Raw genomic sequence first — 14,501 nt, 5'->3', positions numbered from 1 at the left:
TAAACAATTAGTGCAATGCTCAAATGTGTCTGACTCTGCAACCCCAAGAACTGTAACCTGCCAGGTTTCTTTGTCCATGGAATTTTTCAGGCAAGAATATTGGAGCAAGTTGCCTATCATCCTCCAGGAGATCTTCCTGACCCAGGGATCGAACCCACATCTCTTTCATCTCCTGCATTGGCAGGCAGATTTTTTACCACTGCACCACCTGGGAAGCCTCAACAATTAGTGGATATTTATCAGTTTCATACTTTTGGGAGTCATGAGGGACTCCCAGAGGAGGAAAGCTACACTCCAAGGAAGGCAGACCTTCATTTTCAAGGCAAAGTAGGATTTACATAGCTTTTGGCTCTAAGCATCTCTATTTCAATGTGTTCAAATATGGAGTATTCCCAAGTTTCTTGTGCTGATGAAATGTCCAGAATCCTGCTGTATGTTCAAAAAAAAAAAAAAAAAAAGTAAAGAAAGCACTCACACCAAAGTTTTAAGGTCCTTGAATACCGTTCCAGTTCAACCTCTCTTTGAAGGTAGTTAGCTATTTGCAAGACACAGAATTTCTGGCCTCACGGCTCATCATGCATGTATGTCTCTCATAGAACCAGCCTCATAGGATCTACCTGAAGTCCCACCTGCTTCCTGTTCTGCCTCCTTGTGGGTCATAAGGAGAGCAAAATGTTTCTTCCACTCCTAACACCTGAGGCGTCTGCTGTTTCCAGTGTTAGGGACAGGCATCAGGCTGGAAAATCATAGCTCCTCTCTAAAAAGCAGCTTCCAAAAAACAAAGGATAAGAAGATTTGTACTGGTTTCCTGGTCTACAGTTACTGTGGTTTATTTTGTTTACATTTTTAGCTTTGGACTTTCCAGGGTGAGAATATTGTGTTATACATCACCTGTTGACACAAATCTTGGAAAATTATTTCTGGCTAAGGTCCTTAATCCTGCTCCCAGAGCACTCACTTGCTTATTTTTGCTTCTGTTTCACAGTGAAACCACCAAGGGGCAGGATATCCAATATATGAGCCATCAGAGTCTTTATAAAATCATAATGAGTCTTCCTGTTATCCAGAAAGGCACGGAAAGTCACTCAAAGTTACATCATTCTGTTGTGGAAACTCATGCTAGATTGTTTGCGTTTTTGTTTTAGATTTCAAAGCGCCTTTCCCATCTGTTTCCTACTCCTCTCACATAGAGCCAGTCTGAGGGAAGAGAAGTGAGACTACTGACTCTGGGCCAGAGGTTTGATTGCCTGAAGTGGTATAGAAGAGCTGGTGACAGAAGCTCCTATGTTGGTGCTGGTCAGAGCTGGTGTTGGAAGCATCATCTGGTGGAGAAACATCTCTGCTTCTGGGCAGCCAGCTGGGAGTCAGAAGTATTACATCAACATTCATTGACTTCTGAATCTCATCTCCTACCCTCTCAAAATCTCTCCTCAGGTTATCTCATCTAATTAAAGAATGAATGTAGGATCAAAGGTGATTCATAACTTTTCTTCATAAGTTTTTAAACTGTGGCCACACACACATAAAATTTACCATCTTAACCATTTTCTCAGTGTGCAGATCACCTACATGAAATACATTCACGTTGTTGTGGTCCTGTCATCACCATCCATCCCTGGAACTCTTTTCATCTTGCAAAACTGCAAGTGTTTACCCATTAAACACTAACTCCCCTCCCTACAACTCATTGGTTTTTTGTTTGTTTTTGTTTCTAAAGTTTTTATTGGAGTATTTACCATGTTGTGTTAGTTTCAGGTGTAGAGCAAAGTGAGTCAGTTATACATATACATACATCCACTCTTTTAAAGCCTCTTTCCCCATATAGGTCATTACGGAGTATTGAATAGAATCCCCTTTGCTACACAGTAGGTCCTTATTACTTATCTATTGTATTTTGCATATAGTGTGTATGTGGCGATCCCAATCTTCCAATTTGTCCCTCTCCTCCTCCTTGCCCACCAGGAACCATAAATTTATTTTCTACATCTGTAACTCTATTTCTGTTTTGCAAATAAGTTCATTGTAGCCTTTTTAAAAAAGATTCCACAGATAAGAGATATCATATGGTATTTGTCTTTCTGTGTCTGACATTTCGCTCAGTATGACAACCTCTAGGTGTAGCCATGTTGCTGCAAAATGACATTATTTTGTTCTTTTACCCTCAGAACGGGAGAAAATATTTGCAAATGAAGCAACCTACCAGGGGTTAATTTCCAAAATATAAAAACAGCTTATGTAGCTCAATATAAAAAAACACAACCCAATCAAAAAATGGGCAGATGCTCTAAATAGACATATCTCCAAAGAAGACTACAGATGGTTAAAAAGCACATGTAAAGATGCTCAAGACCACTAATTATTAGAGAAATGCAAATCAAAACTGCAATGAGGTATCACCTCACACTGATCAGAATTGCTAACATCAAAAAGTGGCTCGTTAGGGACCTCCCTGGTGGTCCTTGCTATGCAGGGGACACGGGTTTGATCTGGTCGGGGAACTGAGATCCCACATGCCCTGGAGCAGCTAAGCCCATGTGCCACAACTAGAGAGTCCTTGTGCCACAACAAAAGATCCCTCATGATGCAACGAAGATCCTACTGCCACGACTAAGTCCTGAAGCAGTCAAATAAATTAAGCACATACATTTTTAAAAGGGACTCATTAGTTTTTAGTCTGAGTGACAGAAGAGAGGCTGGTCCCCACCCTTTTCCTTTATATATGATTGCCACTCATCTTTTGATGGTATCTCCTTTGGTTTGACCACACTATGCTTCAATGCTTATTTAAAGTTCATATAGAAGTATTGTTAGTTGGAGTCAAACATAGTGATTTATGTGTGTGTGTGTGCTCAGTCACTCAGTTGTGTCCAACTCTGGGACCCCATGGACTGCAGCCTGCCAGACACCTCTGTCTGTGGGATTTTCCAGGCAAGAATACTGGAGTGGGTTGCCATTTCCTCCTCCAAGGGGATCTTCCCTGGGTTTACTTGGGACAGCCACCTAAATACAACTCATGGTGATTTTTAACTTCAAATTTTCCAGATGTCTACTCCACGGTGCTGTTATTTCTAATCCCCCAATGGCCAATGTTTAGTGTAATCTAAAGAGGGTATCTAATCCCTAAATTTACTGAGAAAGTCATGACTTCCATGGATATGACTTGGAAAGGAAGACAAAGAAAATTTGAAATAGTAAGGAGTTTACAGTCACTATTGTTATATATTTAGAGCTTTCAGGTTGCTGAGTGCTTTTATTTCATGTATAGTCATATTTTGTCACCTCCACAGACTCTGTAAGTTAGTTGCTATTTTCATCCCATTGTTCAGAAATGCAGAACATAAGTCTGAAAGAGAAAACTCAGCAAAAATCATGCTAATAGTCAGGGTCTCTGTCCCCAATTGTCCTCAAAAGGGAGAGTTTTTGAAATTGTAGAAAATCCGAACTGAGTACTGTAATTGTTTCCTTGAAAATTAATAATCCCACGAATAAACTAACCAGCTGAGTTTTGGCTACTATTTTAATTTGGCTAGGAGAGATTCAAATCTAAATTTCTCATCTCGGTTTCATTTATTTGGGTCTTTGAATTACTGCCATCTTGAAAACTTGCTTAAATATTCTATTTTTTATCTCACTTATTCTCTTACCATAACAAGGTATATATCTTCATCTTAATTCCTCTTCATAAATTTAACTGCTCACTGGTCAGTCATAGAAAACTGATGTTCCATTTCCTCTTAAATGGTCCTAGTGCCTCTCAGATTCTCTTCAGCTTACCCTCATTTTTCTGCATTTGTGGCACCAGAGTAAATAAATGCACCTATATCAAAGTGGTAAAAAATCTCACTCTGTCCTTGTTCATTCTGTCCTTGTTCCTCTTCAGATTTTCCTTCAGCCCTCTTCTTCTTCTTCTTCTTTTTTTTTTGCCACCCCATATGGCATGCAGGATCTTAGCTCTCTGACAAGGGATCGAACCCATGCCCCCTGCCTTGAGAGCCAGAGTCTTAACCACTGGACCACCAGGGAATTTCCCAGCCCCTGTCTCTTTATAATTGGCCACCTTTCAGCTCTCAGGACCTCAGCACAAATGGTTACCTTAGGAACAAGTTGAAACACTAGAAGAACTTGTCTTTATCCATCATCTTCCCTCAACTGTACACTTTACATTGATCAACTTAGCATGAGGAGTTTTCCTGGGCTTTACTCCTCAGCAGCTGGCCCGAGGTGTCTGTGGTGGGGTTGTGTCTGCAACGGCTCCTCAGGTCTGAGCCTCCCTCATCTTTCACGAGGACAGATGGTGCTCTCAGTGGGGGAGGAACCGAGCAGATGTGAGCAGCTATCTTCAGGTTGTGGGGGAGAGACAGGAGGCCTGAGCTCCAGGAAAGGGAAAATGGTCTGCTTTCAAGTCCCAGAGGCCCTGCATCTAGCAAAGGCTGATCCTGTTCTCACAACACCAGGTGATGTGTGTAATTCTAGAACACCATGGAAAGGGGTGGTTTCCTCCTTGTTTTATGGGCCATCTCATCCATCGTTAACTTTGTAAGACTCTGGATGGAAGAGAAGGACTTGGATCTTCGTGAAATCCTGTGGAAATCTTCTGTGCACTTTCACACTGAGACTTTTTTCATCAAAGTATAGCTATTTACAATGTTGTGATAATTTCAGCTGTACAGTAAAGTGATTCAGTTGTGTGTGCATAAATATATATATATTCTTTTTTCAGTTTTTTTTCCATTAGAGGTTCTTACAAGATATTGAGTGTAGTTCCCTGTGCTATATGGTAGGTCCTTGTTTATTTGATATATAGTAATCTGTTCATTTGTTCATCAGTAATCATACTGATCATAATCAATTCATATAGTAGTCAGCATATCTGTTCATCCCAAACTCCTAATTTATCTCTCCTTCCCCTATTTTGTTAACTATAAGTTTTCTCTATGAGTCTACTTCTGATTTGTAAATACATCCATTTGTATTTTTTTTTTTTTGATTCCACATAAAAATGATATCATATGGCGTTTGTCTTTCTCTTTCTGACTTACTCCACTTTGTATTGTAATCTCTAGGCCCATCCATGTTGCGGCAAATGGCAATATTTCATTCTTTTTATGACTCAGTCATAGTCCATTGTTTATATGCACCACATCTTCTTTATCCGTCCATCTGTCAATGGACACTTAAGTTGCTTTTCAAGTTATTGCAAGACTCAGTCCTACTGACATATTTGCAGCACATTGTGTTTTCTGTTTTTTAATTTTTTTTCTATTTGGTTTCTTAATGAGTTGTCTTTGAGTCTCCACAGTTCAAGCAGAGAAAGATTTCCCTTCATCCTACGTGTTCCTCCAACTGCTTTTCTCCCTCTGCTCATCCTCCCCTTTCTCTACAGAATATCGTCTCTGCACTTACTTTTTACAGCCTTCTAAATCTCTTTGACATGTATTATCTTGTCACCAAAAAGTATTTTGGTACATCTACCTGCAAATCCCAGTGTGATATTGTAACCATAAACCTCACTGTTTTGCATGATACTCTCTGTAGATAACTGATCTGCACAAACAGTTTTATACCTCCCTGCCTTCCCTCCAGGCATGGACTGAAACTGCACCAGGGATGAAATCTGTGACTTTGCTTTTCTTCAGCACCCAACACCCAGTCCTTGCTGTAAACCTCCCATTCTTCTCATGTTCCTGCTTCTTTGCTGATAAGCTCTTCCTTCCCCTGTAATAAAAGCTTTGGAGACAGGAAAAATAGCAGTTTCCTGTTCCGCCTGAACTGTTTATTATGTTTAATTAACTCCTCTATAGTGATTTCTATTTTTATTGGCCAGGATAACACTCATATTCAAGAATTCAGTTTTCAGCGATGGTTATATTCTACAGTATATAGCAGCCAGTCTATATACTGACTGGCTTGTGTGATTTACTCCACACCCACACAAAAAAGACTGTCCCTTCCTCCTGCCTGGGAGGCACCACAGGTGGTGGTGTATGGTGACCACTTGGGCATAAAAGACAATTAAGTTCCCATTAGGGAGGTCAAAGGCAGATCTGGTCTGTTGGTGTCTGTGATGCAGATGTATGTGTGACAAACAAAAAAAGAGAATGATTGTAGGTTAAATTTCAAAGCGTGATAAAAATTTAGGATCTAAAACACAAAGAATTACCATGCTTTTAGGGTCTTTCTTCCCCTGGTGTAAAGAAAGGCTAAAGAAGGAATTAAGTGTCAAGTCCAGAGTTTCTGATTTTGCCATTGTACATACACTTATCCACATGGAAAATATCCTAAAAGTGCCATCCTGAAAAAGTTCAGTCTTCCGGAAAGTTTTCTTCATTGTGATAACAACCACAGTCAATGAGCATCAGGGAGTTAGGTAAATGCCACTTCCTCCTGAGGGAAGCAGCAAAAACCAGTAGACTGTGAGCACTCCCCATCTTTCTTCTCCAACTGCATAAGCCAAATTCTTTGGGTTGAGTATAGAAAGTCCAATTCAAAATGGCTGAAAGAAAAAGAAATGGAGTTTATTCACTCACCAGGTGAAAGTCCCTGGAAGATGCTGGCTGGATTCACACTACTCTCTCCATCTCTTACTCCTGCTTTGCTTTGCTTTGGCTTCATTCTGAGGTTCTTACCTCTTGGTGTAAGATGGCTGCCAGAGGTTGCCATCTTTTATCATCTTCTCTCATTAATTCCAGCTAGAAAAGCTCTCCTCTCTCTCAAGAGTTTCAAATTCTAAAAATGTTCTGGAATTGATTCTGATCTGAACTGACTGAATCATGATTCGACCTCTGAACTGGCTAGATGTGGGGGTGAGGGTTTCCATGCTGACTGGCCAAACCTGGATCACATGTCTCCCCTTGGAACTTGGACTGAGAGGAAAGTGAGGGTAGATGCTTTAGATAAGTATCAGTTTCATTACCAAATGCAGGGAGCCCGGATGCCCTGCAAGCAAAACAATGAATGTGCACTGGGATCAAGTCATAGCTGCAGCTGCCTCTGGAGAAGTTTAATGAATGCAGCTTTTTTCTAGAACTCTTTTCTTCCCCCCTCTTATTTTACTATTGAAGTGTAATTGTTTTCTCTATAACTCATATCATAAAGAATCTGCCTTCAATGCAGGGGACCCGGGTTCAGTCCCTGGGTCAGGAAGATCCTCTGGAGAATGGAATGGCAACCCACTCCAGTATCTAGAGAATCCCATGGACAGAGGAGCCTGGTGGGCTATAGTCCGTGGGGTTGCAAAGGGTCAGACAAGACTGAGCGACTAACACTACTACTATTGCTATAATTGTTTTACAACGTTGTGTTAGTTTCTGCAACTGTATGTGTACATACAAATCATCCCTCTAAAGCCTCCCTCCCACCTCCCTTTTCTAGAATCTTCTGAGGTAGATTTTATTCGATTCATCCAGCTACCATCTTCTCCCACTTCTTTCCTGGATGGCTGTGTCCATTTTTGCATAATTCTAACTCATGTATAATTTTCACTTGCAAGTGCTATTTCCTTTCATGTCAATGGGCAGTAGATCACCATCTCTCCCAGGTTTTAAAATCTTTTATTTTTATGTGCTCAGTGTCTGACTCTTTTTGACCCCATGGACTGTAGCTTGCCAGGCATCCCTGTCCATGGAATTTTCCAGGCAAGAATATAGGGGTGGGTTGCCATTTCCTACTCCAAGGGGTCTTCCCAACCCAGGGATTGAACCATGTCTCCTGCAGATGAATTCTTTACCACTGTACCACCTGGGAAGCCCTTTATTCTTACGCAAGCTTTAAAAAAACTAGGCCATAATTTTTGGTGTATGGGTGTGTTTGAGGGCAAAAGTTGATAGAAATTATTTCTAAGTTCAAAGTTAGATACACTGTCAGAATCACATTCAAGCTCTGTCAGCTACAAGTACCTACCTGCTCTTGATTTGGCTCTCAGTTTAGAACACAAATTTCCAAGGACGCCAGTAAAACAAAACGCTTTATTTTTTCTCCTGTATTCCAGTTTTAACTTGCAAACATTTTGTGTAATGATACTTATAAAAGAACAAATTCCAGATTATGTTTCACTCTTTGTGGCTTTGTTAAGAGGAAAAGAATCTTCATACTTTGACAACTTGGTTATTTTTTTAAATGTGAACTGGTAAATAAATTAACATTAAAGACCTGAGATTTTTTCCATGTCCTGACTACTGTAATTAGTGCTGCAATGATCATTAGGGTACATGTGTCTTTTTGAATTATGGTTTTCTCAGCCTATGTACCCAGGAATGGGATTGCGAGGTCATATGGTAGTTCTATTTTTAGTTTTTAAGGAACCGCCATACAGTTCTCCATAGTGGTTGTATCAATTTACATTCCCACCAAGAGCACAAAAGGGTCCCTTTTCTCCAAACCCTCTCCAACATTTATTATCTGTAGATTTTTAGATGATGGCCATTCTGACCAGTGTGAAGTGATACCTCATTGAAGTTTTGATCTGCATTTTCATAACAGTTGCTAATCTTGAACATCTTCTCATGCCTTTTTGGCTATCTGTATGTCTTTTTTGGAGAAGAGTACATTTAGGTCTTCTATCCATTTTTTTATTGGGTTTTTTAAAACTGAGTTGCATATTTACAAAATATACTTGTAAATATATTTTGGAGATTAATCCCTGGTCAGTTTCTTCATTTGCAAATGCTTTCTCTCATTCTGAGGGTTTTCTTTTTCATCTCGTTATGGATTTCTTTGCTGTGCAAAAGCTTTTAAGTTTAATTAGGTCCCATTTGTTTATTTTTGTTTTGGGGCAAATGTGTTTCTCCTTCCTGACTTCTTCAGCTGGTCCCAGCCTGCACACTACTAAAGACAGCCTGCCCATTCTCCCCCTCTGTTATGCTTACCTGGCTCTCCCTCGGATGGGATAAGACAACGTGACAGATCAAGGAAAGCAGCCCAGGGACCGCTGATTTCCACCCTCCTCCATGAAGCAACTGTCTTAGTCCAGGAGGCATCTGCTTCCTTCATTCCTCGCATCTGGGGGTCTGTGCAGGGTCCACAGCCCAGCAGAAAAGATTGTGAACAAGAAAGTTCGAAGTCACATGAGTGACTGTCCTGGAAGGAACAGCTTGAAAGCATCTCCACTTCATCTGAAGAGTCAAAGCCAGCAGCACCTCACAGGGCAGGTTTAAGGCCAAGCCGGTGGTCCCCACCGCTGCCCAAGAACATTTCAGCTTCAGAACCAGCCTACTTCTGCAGGGGAGAAATGACCACTCTGCATACAGACAGCTGCTACCACAAGCCAGGCTCTGTCCATTACCTCACCAAATCTACATGGCAGCCCCTGGACAGAGGTACCACTCTTTTTGTCCCCATCTGACAAAGGAGCAAACCAAGACAGGGAACAATGAACTGACTCTCTTAAGAGTCACAGAGCTGAAATCCAAGCCTGGTCAGCCTGGAGTCAGCAAATTTGCCTCTGTGTACAGAGGGTTTATTGTATACGGGAAGACACTGAAGCCTTCCAAAGAAGGCTCCCTGCAAAGGAATCCTATTTTTAGCAAGGCATTGATTTGGGAATGGGTGAAAGGAAAATCTCTAGGTTGTGGCATTCCTCAGTTCATTTGATGCTTTGTGTCAGTTTAAGAATGTTCCTTTTGGGACTTCCCTGGTGATCTGGTGATTAAGAATCCACCTGCCAATGCAGGAGACATGGGTTTGATCCCTGGTCCGGGAACTAAGATCCTCCATGCTGTGGGGCAAATAACCCCTGTGCCACAATTACTGAGCCAGGGCTCTAGAGCCCAAGCTCTGCAACAAGAGAAGCCATCACAATGAGAAGCCTGAGAACCACAACCACTTACGGCAACCAGAGAAAGCCCTCTGGCAGCAATGAAGACCCAGCACAGCCAAAATAAATACATTTTAAAAATTTCTGAAACAATGTTGCTTTTAATTTTCCTCTCCTATGCTTCCCCTCTGGGGGCTCCTGGCAGTCAGCTGTCAGTGTGTACAGAGTGAGGATCTGGCCTCTTCCATTCACTACTTAGTTTTGCAATCTGTATTTATGTACTTGGCTATGCTGGGTCTTAGTTGTGGCACACAGGATCTTCTATCTTCATTGCAGCATGTGAGATCTAGCTCCCTACCAGGGACCAAACCCAGGCGCCCTGCATTTGGGACCTGGAGTCTTAGCTACTGGACCACCAGGGAAGTCCCAGCCAGTATTACTGAGCATCTATTTTGTGCCAGATATTTTTTTCTAGATGCTGCAAATATGGTAACGAGCTGGACAGATGCCCTGTTCTCAATAGAGAGTTGGACATGACTGAAGCAACTTAGCACACAGCACAGGGCATTAGGAGAAATGACCTGGCAGGAGGTAGCTTTGGGTCAAGAGCCTCAAAATTAAGCAAAGAGGAAATGATGTTAAAGGAAAAGGGTAAGCAAGTACCACTCAAGTATCAATGCAGGAGGCATGGATTCCATCCTTGGGCAGGGAACTAGGGTCCCACATGCGATCGTGTGCAGCCTGAAAAAATACAAATAAATACCACTCAGATAGAGTTAACCTGAAACGGACTGGAGCCTACAGCACAGTGAAGCTTTCTTTCCTGTTCGGGGTACAGAAGGAGCCACAAAACATGAGCTCCATTACTGTTAATTACCTTCTCTGTTTTCACCATTAGCTTCCTGTCTTTTCCCGAACTATGTTTTTGTGCAGCCTAAAAGTAGAGAATTGTATTTATTTGGTGGACATACTGGGGACTTAAGCCTGGGAGACAGCCTCTCAGATAGCTCGGAGGGACTGTCCCACAAAGGCAAGCGAGGAGCCAGGAAATACCGAAATTTGGGGGAGGGGAAACCAAACAAGCAAACAAATAACCCCCCAAAGCAAGCTGTTGGAACACAAAAAGATTACTGCTAATTAAAGAAACACCAAACATAACCAATTAATGAATTTAGCCCATTTCTGTGTATGGAAAGATGCAAGAGACGGGACTCACTGAAATCATTCCTTTGTTACGCAACTTAGCTATTCAGGGGGCCAGGATCCTGCTTTTCTCCATCCTGAATCCCCTCAGGGTGCACAGTGAGGGTGGGGGGCTGGCCACAGAGACTGAAGACTTGCTGGCTGCAACATCCTTTGCTTAGTGATTTGACAGATGACATTCTTCATCCACAGAAGCTGAGGTTCCTACATTCCTTGAGCCCCCCTGGACTATAGGACTGTCATTCAATCGCCAGCAAAGGTTTGAGTTAATGGAACAGGCAACCAGGTTGTAAGGTATCCACCAGACTCTGAATAGCCTCTTCAACAGCCAAGACCTACTGCTGCATCCCAGACTCCTCTAGGGATGCAGAGGCATGTAAAGAAGAACAATCATACAGGAGACCTGAATCCCCCACCCCAGGGAGTCACTGTTGTAGGTTAATACACATTTGCAACTTCTCTCGGGAAGCTTAAAGAAGATCCTATTTGAAAGGCTCATGGATTGACATGGGTGTGACTCACCAATAAAGGGGAATGTGCAAGCATTAGGAACATCAGTTCCTTTTCAGTAATTTCTTCACCTTTTGTCATTGTCTTTTCCAAATGGACGGCCAAGATGTTTTGAAAAAAATTGCTGAGCCCTTCCAATTTCCACCTCTGGCTACATTTTATCTAACTTTAATAAAAGCGTCAGCAAACAGGAGTTGGAATGGCCATGACACACTTCCTGATCTGTACAGATCTCATACTGAGTTTGTTGTTCACAGGCTGTTTCTCACTCAGGAGCAGACCAGAGGGAGCAGGGGGTCAGGAGGAGAATGGGGAGAAGGAAAGACACACCTCTTGGAATAAATTCAGACAATTAAAATTCCACTTCACGGGCACCAACATCAGGAAAGATTTCAACGGGAGAAATAATCTTGGACTAAGATGCCTTGACACAGCCTCTGAAGTCAAGGTCTCTGGAAAAACTCAGCCAGGAAAAGTTCTGTATATGGCATCACTGCTTTTGGCAGAGAACTTGAAAATTGAAGTGAAATGCAGTCAGGCAACTTCTAAGCAATTTCAAGTAAGTACAGTCATAATTCATCTTTAGTCAAACAATGTGAGATTTTAATAAGAGCAACAGGAAAAGTTCTAGAAGGAAAGAACACTTCTGATTTCCATTGTTCTGCAAACACTCCCTCCCAAGCAGTGACTCCCCCACCTCCAACAACACTGTTACTAAGTGGGAGTCTGGTTTCTGAAACAGGAGAAAAGGTAAACCATATTCTTTTATTCCGGTAGTGGAGAAGGGTGATTATTTAATTCTTATGTAATGCCAGGCAGATAATATGCAAAGTGCAGATGATGGTGTGATTTTGCAAAATTTCTGTGTTCTTAGCTTCCCACCCAAGTAGCTAGAAAACATCCATGTGAGGACACAATGCTTATGGGGGCCTCAGCTCTCTCCTTGGTTTTGAGATGGGTATTTAACCTCTTATGCAAGGTATTTAACCTCTTTCTGTTTCATCTTCAAAACGGAATGGGGCTGGTAGTTCTGAAGCTATTTATACAAGCCCCAGTGTTGCTATCAAGATATATAAACTGCTCCTAAAGTGCCATGTCATCCACAGAAATTTTGTTACACACACAGTAATGACAACTGTTATCTTGACCATCTACAAGTCCTGATTGTGACCCAAACTTGATTAGACTAAGCAATGAGTCTTTAGTTAAGCTTCTCCCACTCTTAAGAGTTTTAGAACTCTATATTAGCATAGATATAAGATCCCCAATGGAGAAGGAAATGGCGACCCACTCCAGTAATCTTGCCTGGAGAATTCCATGGACAGAGGAGTCTAGCAGGCTATAGTCCCTGAAGTTGCAAAGAGTCAGGCATGACTGAGCAACTATCACTCACTCAGGATCCCAAATACCAGTGTTTTGGGTAAACAATAAATCTTAGGGGAAAAAACAGTATAGAAGAAGGGTTTTTTTTTTTTTTTTTTTTTAATTTTATTTTGAATAATGATAGACTTACAAGAAGTTACAAAAGACCTGCAGAAAGGTCCCCAGCTCCTCACAGCTTCCCCCAACTGTAACATCGTATATAATTAAAGCACACTATCAAAACCAGGAAATTGACATCGGCACAATACCATTCATCACAAACTGTTAACAACATTCAGCCCTTACCAGGATTTGAATCCCTGTTTGTAAAACAATGTGAACACAGCTAGAGGTAACTGGAATCATTGGCAAGAAATTTTTTCTTGGAGGTAACCTGATATAGGGAATTTGAGTTTACTGCCATCAGACCCAGATATTGTGGGCAAATTGTCACTGAGCCTCAGTTTGTTCATCCGTAAAATAGGAATAATAATACCACCCAAGTAAGTTGTTATGAGAAAACATCTCCAGTCTAGTGAGGGTGGCATATACTAGGAACTCCAAATATAATTGTATCCTCAGTTCCCTCATGAGACCTGACACGTCGCTCACAGGATGTTGTAGGAGTCCCAGGTAAAGTGTATAACTACCTAGTTCTCTATTATTATTTTGCTCAGGCTACTCCTGTCTCTTAGAACCAACATCCCAGACAAAGGCACATTTTCAAAAGATATGAAGGGAGAAGTTTCAGCTCTAGGATGGACTTAATGTCTCTTTTCTTAGAAGCAGCCCCCCAGCCCAAAAAAGAGACTTGAAAACTTTGAGACCGCCCAACTGCAATAGCCATCCTCTACCCAGCAAGCTCACTGGCCTGGACTCTGTGCTCCTGTGGGCAGGAACCCAAGCTGGACTTGAGGACAGACTGATCTCGATGGTCCTCTCACATGCTCCTCTCTCCTGGCTCTGATGTGGACTCTGGAATTACCCTAAGGCTTTGACACTGGAAGTCAGGAGGAGGAGGTATCAGGCAGTCCCTAACTGTGGGTTTTCTTTTCTGCCTTCTTGACTACCCCCCACCCTGTGCAGGGGCCCAGTTTGCACTCATTGAGGCATTGGTCCTTGGGGTGCGAATAACACACACAAGGGCTTCCCCTCCTCCTGGGTTTTATTGTAGCTCACAAGGATTGTCTATAATAAGCCAACTGGGCAAGCGCCATCCTCCATTCTCTTTTTGGTACAGTGCCTGCCATGCCTTAATGCCCAATTAATAAAATTACAGTAATAACCCTCCTCTGGCCTACTGCTCTGGAGGCAGCACTGAGCATCTGGTGAGCCAGGTGTGGTTCTCCCCAGAGCGGAGGTCCCGGACAGAGGTCCCAGGGTCCCCACAGTGCTGGTTGGGAGATAGGGTGGAAGAGGGTCAGGGGACATGAGGGTTGTATGCAGGAAGGCACCCAGACACGAGCAAGTGCTGGAAAGGAAGTTGGGATGAGAGGTGGGAGTACCTCCAGACCTTTTTGTGGAGAGCTTCAACCCAGGGCCAGCAAGACTGTCTTACTGGAATCTGGAGCTATGTGCTAAGGACAAATTCCTTAAACAGCCTTAGGCTCGATTTTCCCATCTGTAAATGGGGACTACAATACCTACCTCTGAGATCATAGATTAGAAGATAGAT

The sequence above is a fragment of the Muntiacus reevesi genome, chromosome 2, assembly GCF_963930625.1.
Source record: "Muntiacus reevesi chromosome 2, mMunRee1.1, whole genome shotgun sequence".
NCBI lineage: Eukaryota > Metazoa > Chordata > Mammalia > Artiodactyla > Cervidae > Muntiacus > Muntiacus reevesi.
This window is presented reverse-complemented; position numbering follows the sequence as displayed.